The 8,250-nt window shown below is 48.9% G+C and overlaps 1 protein-coding gene across 34 annotated transcripts in view; it reads left to right on the top strand.

Moving 5' to 3' along the window:
* The first annotated feature begins 5,702 nt into the window (after positions 1 to 5,702).
* The window catches only part of PCBP3 (poly(rC) binding protein 3), a 384,627-nt gene continuing 382,079 nt past the window's right edge, over positions 5,703 to 8,250 (top strand). For 10 of the 34 annotated variants that reach the window (XM_044000406.1, XM_044000403.1, XM_044000405.1 and 7 more), the window contains exon 1: positions 5,705 to 6,060. The gene's annotated coding sequence lies outside the window, so the exon portion shown is untranslated. Of the gene's footprint in view, positions 6,061 to 6,518; positions 6,734 to 7,045; positions 7,192 to 8,250 lie in introns of those variants that run through there. The other 24 variants (XM_044000422.1, XM_044000420.1, XM_044000419.1 and 21 more) reach the window with 8 other exon arrangements.

Raw genomic sequence — 8,250 nt, 5'->3', positions numbered from 1 at the left:
TGTATACATTTGTATGGGCATGTACATATGTATGTGTGTATATTATGTTTCTGTATGTATCTTCAGGGTGTATGGGGTGTTTGGAGAGGACTAGCACCTCTGATGTGGGGGCTTGATGAGTCTTTTTGAGAGCTTCTCATCCACCTTTGGTGTCCACCTTCATCCAACTCTCACCTATAGCTCCAAGAATTTGTAGCATGCACAGTGCCCACACAATGTAAAAATCATTTTGGTAGATGGGCTAAACCAGGTTGAGGGTAATTAACAAGCCTTTAATCCACTGGTGAGTTAGGGGGATGTTTACCACAAGCGAAGATTCTTTTCTGGCAAAATGGGACCGTGAGAACAATTTGTTTCAATGGTCCTGAAGGTGGCTAAAGCAGGAGTTATGGCGTGCTTAGAACTTGGTCAGACATTGAAGATGCCAAGATCATCCCCTGCATCCTGGGACATCACTGGTCATCCTGACTTTTGTCTTGCCACTGATCTTCAATGTTTCTGGAAGAGACAGTGAGGCTGATGACTTTGTACAACTCTGCCTTACTTAAATCCAATTCATGTGCGCAAGTAAAGACATCACCTCATTATGTCATTGGTCCTCTTTGAAATGAAGGATAAAGACATATCTATCTGCATATCTATATACATGTACATATATATATATGTGTGTGTGTCTATTATATGTATGTGTGTCTATACATACTTGCATGGGGCAGCTAGGTGACACAGTGGATAGAGTGCTGACCTCAGACTTACTAGTTTATGTGACCATGGAGAAGTCACTTAACCCTGTTTGCCTCAGTTTCCTCATCTGTAAAATGTACTGGTGAAGGAAATGGCAAACCACTCCAGTATCTTTGCCAAGAAAATTGCAAATGAAGTCACAGTTAGATGTGGCTGAACAACAACAACAACAACAGCAACAACAACTCTCACGTGTGTGTGTGTGTGTGTGTGTGTGTGTGTGTGTGTGTGCATGTTTGTATACAGCCAGTAAAGGAATTTATTTAGGTTTATTGTATATATTTGTTACAAGGAATGTGTTTTTATTTTCTATTTTTTCAATGCAGTGGGAGGGAAAGAAAAGAAATTTCAGTGAATTACTCTTTTTTAAATCACTCTTAAAAGAAACATAAAGGTAGGTGCTACAGATGAGGAATGTGCTTATCTCAAATTAAGTCATTATAGTTTTACTTTTACTTGTTTTATTCTGTTACAAGAGATCTCTCTAGAATGGGGTAATTTGTAAATGTTTATAATGTCAAACCAAAACACACCAATTAAAATTTTGAGGAAAACAGAAAGGGAATTCAAATATAAGCCCCACTAATATTCAGTTACAGTGTCTTTGATGGTGAAACATTGTATAAGGAGGACCTGAGACTGTTTATCCTGGAGAAGAGAAGACTTGGTTGATGGTGGGGGAAAGAAAAATGATAGATTTCTTCAAGGACTTGGAAGACTCACATGGAAACAGGACTACCTTCATTCTGCTTGTCCCCAGAAGGCAGAACCAGGAGCAATAAATGGACATTATAATGAAATAAAATTTAGGTTTGATTGGTCCCAAACAAGCAAGCTTTCCAAAAAGGAGAGTTATCCCAATATGGACTGGGCTGCCTCAGGAGGGACTGGACTCTTCACCACTGGAAGTCTACAACCAGAAGCTCTATGACCTCTTGTTGAGGATGCTTTTAGAGAAGTATGGCTTGTCCTGGTGCTGCTGAGTGTGCTCCTCCAGTGAGGTTCTTAGATTCTGGGATCAGTCCGTTGTGCTCTAGCAGAGAAAAGAACCAAAAATGTTCTACTACCATTTCCATTGAGTAAGAAGTAGATGGGCAAGGGCAGCCACTGATTTCAAATCAAATAGTTTGTCTTCAGCAATGGTCCACTTCATTCCCCATCACCTTTCTGCTTAACACCCTCTTTCATTTGGGGACAACCTCCCTAGCTTCCTGGTACTTACTGTTCTCAGTCTTACTTTTATTGGCCCTCCAGGCATCCCCTATTATTGGCCCCCTACTCAAGGACTGTCTGCTCTGAAAACAAATACTCTCACACACTAGACCTTTTCATCTCCTCTCCTTCAAAAGAGAGATAGTGTGGTATAGTGGATAGAGAGCTAAACTCAGAGACAGGAAGACCTGAGTTCACATTTGTTTCTGACCCATATTGGCTGCATGACCCTGGGCAAGTCCAGGCTCTCTTTCTCAAATAATTTTTTTTGGTGAAGCAATTGAGGTTAAGTGACTTGCTCAGGGTCACACAGCTAGTAAGTATCAAGGGTCTGAGGCCAGATTTGAACTCAGGTCCACTGCGCCACATAGCTGCCCCAGCAGGCTCTCTTTCCAAAGCTCCAGGAACTCTTTAAAGGATACGTTTCAGAGAAGGTGCCAATATGCATCCATAGAGGGAATATCATCATCTGGGAAGACTCTATTTCAGTGAAATCACAGGCTATTCCTGTCTCTCCTGGTCAAACTTTAGAAACCCAGAGCCTGGGAGCTGGAAAGGATTTTTAAAGATAATTGTTCTTAAAGCCTTTGCTTTACAAATGGGGAAAAAACCTGCCCTTCCAGCCCAGAGAAGGAGAATGACTTGCTCAAAGTCCCAGAAAGACGTTGTGGCTGTGATGTCTTCTCACTCCTAGTCCCTCAAGCTTTGATCTACTTCTTCCCTCAGGGTCTTGCTGTGACAATGCGATCGAATCAATGTGCCAGTCATTCCAGGTAACATACTCATAATGAAACAGGTACTTTCTGGAAATGGTGCCTTCACCTTCTAAAAGGACCCTGGATGATGGGAATTTCTGGTAGTGGGGGAGGCAGCTGGGGAAGACATTTCTGGATAGAGGGCGACTGCATAGGAGCCACTGTGGCCTCCTTTATTTTGAAGTCATTGTCCCCAGTGTCCAGAAGCAAATCGAATGCATCTAAGAGTCTTAGACTAGAGCAAGGGTTATTAACCTGGGGTCCAGGTTTTTAAAACAAGATTTTGATAACTGCATTTCAATATAATTGGTTTCCTTTGTAATTATATGTATAATATTTTTATGCATTTAACCTATCATTCTGAGGAGTCCACAGACTTCTCCATATTGCTGCCAACGGGGTCCGTGATATAAAAAGCTAAGAACTCCGGGCTGCCAAAGTCCTTTCCAAATCTCATGTGCTTTGATTCTCTTTATTCTTGTTGAAATACCACCAATGGTGGAGGCTAAGGTTTTCTTTGGCATAGTCTCACTTCTCAGAGGCCAAAGCACCTTCCCCTTCGCTTGATGAGTATTAGAAAGAAAACTTTGCTTCTCTCAATTAGATTCTGGACACTTGGCCTAACTGCCAGGTTTCCTCTTCCCCTGATAGTGATCATAAAGAGTGAGGTGCATTAATGGTGTCCCTTGCTATGTCTGAGTGGGCATCCTCAATCTGTGCCTGACTGGCTTCTCCACATTGACCCTATGTGCTAGGAGTTGGGGGAAGAGCACTGAAAATATTTTTGGAAATGCTAACTTGGTGTATGTGTGTGTGTGTAGCAGCCAAATGACATGTTTATGGCAATCTAAGGTTGTTGAGTTCCCCTCCCCCAACATTTTCTCAAAAGCAAGGATCTCGTTTTAAAGGGAAACTGCTCATCTCATCTCCATATTACTCAGTAGACACATTTTTATTTTGTTTGCTTCTCATGACGGTAATAGAATCATAGATTGGGAGCTTCAAGGGTCCTTAGAAGCATTTTTATCTAGCCTTCTCATTTTACAAAGAAGGAAACTGAGGTATAGAGGTTGAGTGGATTGCCAAGTCACAAAGCAGTATAGATCCTTGCCCCTGTACTATGCTGCCTCTCATGTGTATGTATGAATGTCTTCTTACTTTATAATATGTAGTAAAATTCAAGTATATTAAAATTTAGGGGAAAATGTTTTGAGAAACTCAACATTCCTCTTGGTTCAGCTTTCATGTTATTATACAAAGTCCAAGAGTTGAACTTTGTAGTGGGGAGTGCCATCCTCACCTCCACTCGTGTGTGTGTGTGTGTGTGTGTGTGTGTGTGTGTGTGTGTGTGTGTGTGTGAAAGAGAGAGGGGGAGGTGCATTGCACCCCTGAGGGTGGCCTGGGTTGCAGTTCCTGACCCAGCTACCTAAATATGCAAAACCCCTATTCATTGGAAGTAATACTCTCCACCTTAACTTTCCTGAGAAGTCTGGCTCCTTTCTCTCCTGGGAGAGTGTGACTTGGCAGATAGAGAGCTAGTTGTGGAGCCAGGAAGACCTGGGTTCATATCCTACTTCTGACTGGTGCTGGATTGTGAGCAGGAACCTCGACATGCCTCAGGCAGTTCTCTTGGATAGTAACTGGCAGAGAGGATGGAGACCTGCATTAGTAGAGAGGGGAGGGGCTCGCAAGGAGTTTCCAGCATCGGTAAAACCCCTCTCCTTTTCTTCCTCACAGATGTTTGAATTAGAAAAAAGCTTTTTGTTGGGAAAAGACCAAGGATTCTTCCAGCTCCTAATGAGGAGCTCTCTCCTCACGCAGCTCTGGCCAGGGAAAGAGGGGGCTTCCGTGGTTGTAGACTCTCCAGTTAATGGCTTGCATGTGATGCTTTATAGAAATAAGGCCCTGTTCACCAGCTGACAAAGTGTACTTTGCTCACAAGGGGAATTTGGTGTTTCTGGATCCCTGGCATACCGATGAAGTGCTGAGAAATGGGGATTTTAGTGTTGATGGCAAGCTTAGTAATAACATAACAAAAGGCCCAGATAATGCCCGAAGGACAGATCCAGGCAGAGGAAGTCTGTGCTTACTTGGCCTACAGGCTCTCTTCCCCTCTGGAGGGTTTGGCTGCTTTTTTGGTGATTCTTCAGATTCATTTGCCACGAGTGCCTTGTAGCAGGCGGACGCGCAGGTCTCAGGCAAAGTGGGAGCTATTGATAGCCGGGGAGCACATGAAACATCATTGCAGAGGCTCCTGGATGGGCATCCTTGGCCATGGCAGCACGAGAAACAGTGAAGAGTTGGGCTCGGCCCAGAGCAATAAGAGGAGGCTGGGTAATGTATGGCCAGAGGGAGTGGGGCCAGCCTTAAGGCACCCTTGTAATCACTTCCCCTACTGTGGACATTTGGTGACCCCTCTGGCCAAGATGAGGTGGGGAGCATTTGGGAGGTCGGGAAGATAGAGCAAGTTAGGCCACGGCTGAATATGTCACTCCCCTCCCCCATCAGAATCAAGACTACTCAAGTTACAGGTGCAGCCTGGGCTGTTGCTGCGGCTTATTTCTATTGCGTAGTAGAGGGCGCCTCCCCAAACACCACTCCCTTTCCTTCTTCCCACCCCCATTCCCACAGCCCCACCCCCAAACCGAACCCCTGCACTGGCCAGCCTGGGACTGATTTTCCACCAGTTATACAACTGGAGGCCAGGCTGCCGGCTCGGGTTCTCGGGCCGCCCCTGGGCCGCTTCCCGGGATGCTAGGACGCGGGCACGCGGGCACGCGGGCACGCTGGGACGCTGGGACGCTGGGACGCTCCTGGGATGCTGGGATACAGGGATGCTGCTGGGCTTCGCATCAGGGCGGCTCCGTCAGGGTTCTGATTGGCTGCCGCTGCACCGCGCTTGGCCAATGGAGTCAGCCGCCTGGCCCAGCTCTTCACTTTCCTCCTGCCCAGCGGAGGCTGTGCGCTCTCGGGGGCTGGGATTGGCTCAACGAGCTGGAGGGGGCCGAGCCCGCCTCGGTGTCTGGGCTGGGCCGCCGCCGCCGCTGCCGCCGCCCTCAATGTGAGCCCGCTCCCTTCCTGGCTGGCTGGCTGCCTCCCGCCCTCTCTGGTCTGCCCTACTCCCAGGCGGGCACGGGTGCGGGAGCAGGATCCAGAGCCCAGGGCTTCCCCTCCATCCCCTCGCACTCTCCCCTGTTTTCCCCTCGTCACCCGTTCCCCTCCCTCCATCCCTCCCAGGTAACCCCCGTCCGACCTGGACCACCCCTGCCCGCGCACACCGACGGCCAGACAGCCAGCCTCTGAACGCCCTGTCCTGGGCCAACAGGCGGTGCCCTCCTTCCTGGGACAGGTGAGTGCCTCCTGGCTTCTCCCTGAGGCCACTTGGCCAGGGGGCCTCTGGGCAGAGCAGACGTGTGTGTATGTTTATGTGTAAGGGGATTGGGGAGGGGGAGGTAGCCCGCGGGGGCGAGATGGGGGAACCAGGGAGCAGGCTGTTTCCACACTGCCCCTTCCCAGGGCTGTGAACTTCGGGACCCCCCTCCCTCCCTTTCCCCTCCCCCTCAACCCTCTGGCTTTTAGAGGACCTAGGCTTCTGGTGGCCTCGTTCTGAGCTCTGTGGAGTTAAAAGGAGGGGGCAGCCGAAACTGGATTTTTAAAGAAGGCCCCTGGTCCCAAGACTAAACCCAAGCAGTGCTGAGAAACTTTGTCCCCTAGTTCTCCAGTCCCCTCCCTCGCAGCAGCCGGCTCCTGGCGCCTCCCGTCGTGGGCGCATCGGGGACTGGTTTCCAGGCAGCCACTGAGGCTGCTCTTGAGTCGGGGCTCTGGGTTTTGCTGAGGCAAAGCTAGGCCGAATGGCTGGGGGCCCTGCCAGGGAAGGGAGCTGAGCCCATGCGTGGGAGCACGGGCTTCCTACCTCAAAACACACGGGCCTCTTTCGAAAGACAGGGTTGCCTTTGCCTTCAGGCAGGCGCTGTCTTCTGGGTTCCCCTGGGAGAGCTCAGACGCTTAGTGTCTAACACCAGGTAAACAGGCCAATGGGGGGCTGGGGCTGGGGCCAGGGCTCAGGGAGCAGCTCTGGAGTCTTTGAGGTGGCAAGGAGGCCTGTCGGCAAGTGGGGGAGGGCACGGTGTGTCTGCCTGGCCCCTGCTGTGATCGGTCGGCTCCACCCCGCCCTCCCAGAGGATGCCCCACAAACAAGTGACTCCCCTACCAGGCTCGGAAGTCAGACAGGCGGGAGAGGGCTCCAGCTTAACGTTTGTCAGCTGGGGAAGGTTCGATGCTGGGGTGCAGAGGGAGAGATGCTCCAGACCGCCCGCCCCTCTTTCCTCCTCTAGGGCCACAGTAGTGGGACTTAGGGCAGGCCTGCTGAGAGTCATCCAAGGCACGGGAGTTGCTAGAGGACTGTAAAAAACGGCGACCCACCAGCCTTCCCTTTAAGGTTCGTGGAGGTGAAATCAATCCAGGAGGAAAAAAAGAGCCGGTGAGATTCATGGGAGACTGAATTGGTACAAAGTTTTGGGGGACTCCTCTGAGGGAGAAGGGGTGATGGTGGGTGTTTGTGGGGAACAGCTCTTGTTTCCTGTTACTCTCCTACTAAGTGACTTCTGGGGCCATTCTTTTCTCATCCAAGTGAAAAGACACTCCTCGGTCAGTGAAAGGCAGAAGGGAGGAAGCTTTTGCTCCATCACATCCAGTCACTAGACAGAGAAAAAAATGGCCTCCTTCCTTCCTTGCTTGCTTGCTTGCTTTCTTCCCTCCAGGGGGTTATTGGAATGATACAAATTTGTGTGGTAGTAGCACCCTTGCTTGTTGGAGCATGGAGCCCCGATGGAGAGAAAAGCTCAGAAATGGCGTCCAAGACAGTGGGATTGTGTCTTAGGCATAAACTGGGACCAGCCAGCTTTTTATAGCCACTCTCCTTCATCTTGTCACCAAAAAGTACTGATTTCCAAAACAGCAATGAAGCCAACATTCTTGCACTATTGGTGGTCCATGCTGTTCCGGTGGACTCAGGGACCTCATGGAAGGAGCAGTAAATAAAATGTCAGAAATAGAGCCTGGAGGAAGTAGACTTCTTCCTCACCCTCTTCAGACTGGTAGGATTTTGAGCGAGCCTGATAAAGAAGAGCAGATGTTGCTGGTAGTGACCTATGATGAAGGGTTTGTTGGTGCTGTGAATCACTGACAGTAATCATTGGTCACACTGTATTTTTTAATGGGGATGTTTTTTAGAGAATGGCATCCATGACCTGTGGGGATCTCCATATTAGCTCCAACATAGCACCCATTCCATGAAGTTAGGGGAATGGGCTGATGACCTTTACATTGGCTTGCAGGGTATCCTCTTGGCTTGTAGGCATTCTCTCATTTTTCTTGAAAGGGTAGTGGTATCCAAGACCATGAGAATTTTGGACAGTGAGTGGGCTTTCCTTTCTTTGAGGCATTTGGATGGGGCAGCAGCTGCCTCATCACAGTTGAAGGATGAGACCTCCCACAGGGATGTCTTGCTCTGAAGCTAGTAAGGCCAAATTTTGATGAA

Source organism: Dromiciops gliroides, chromosome 4 (genome assembly GCF_019393635.1).
Source record: "Dromiciops gliroides isolate mDroGli1 chromosome 4, mDroGli1.pri, whole genome shotgun sequence".
NCBI lineage: Eukaryota > Metazoa > Chordata > Mammalia > Microbiotheria > Microbiotheriidae > Dromiciops > Dromiciops gliroides.
This window is presented reverse-complemented; position numbering and strand designations above follow the sequence as displayed.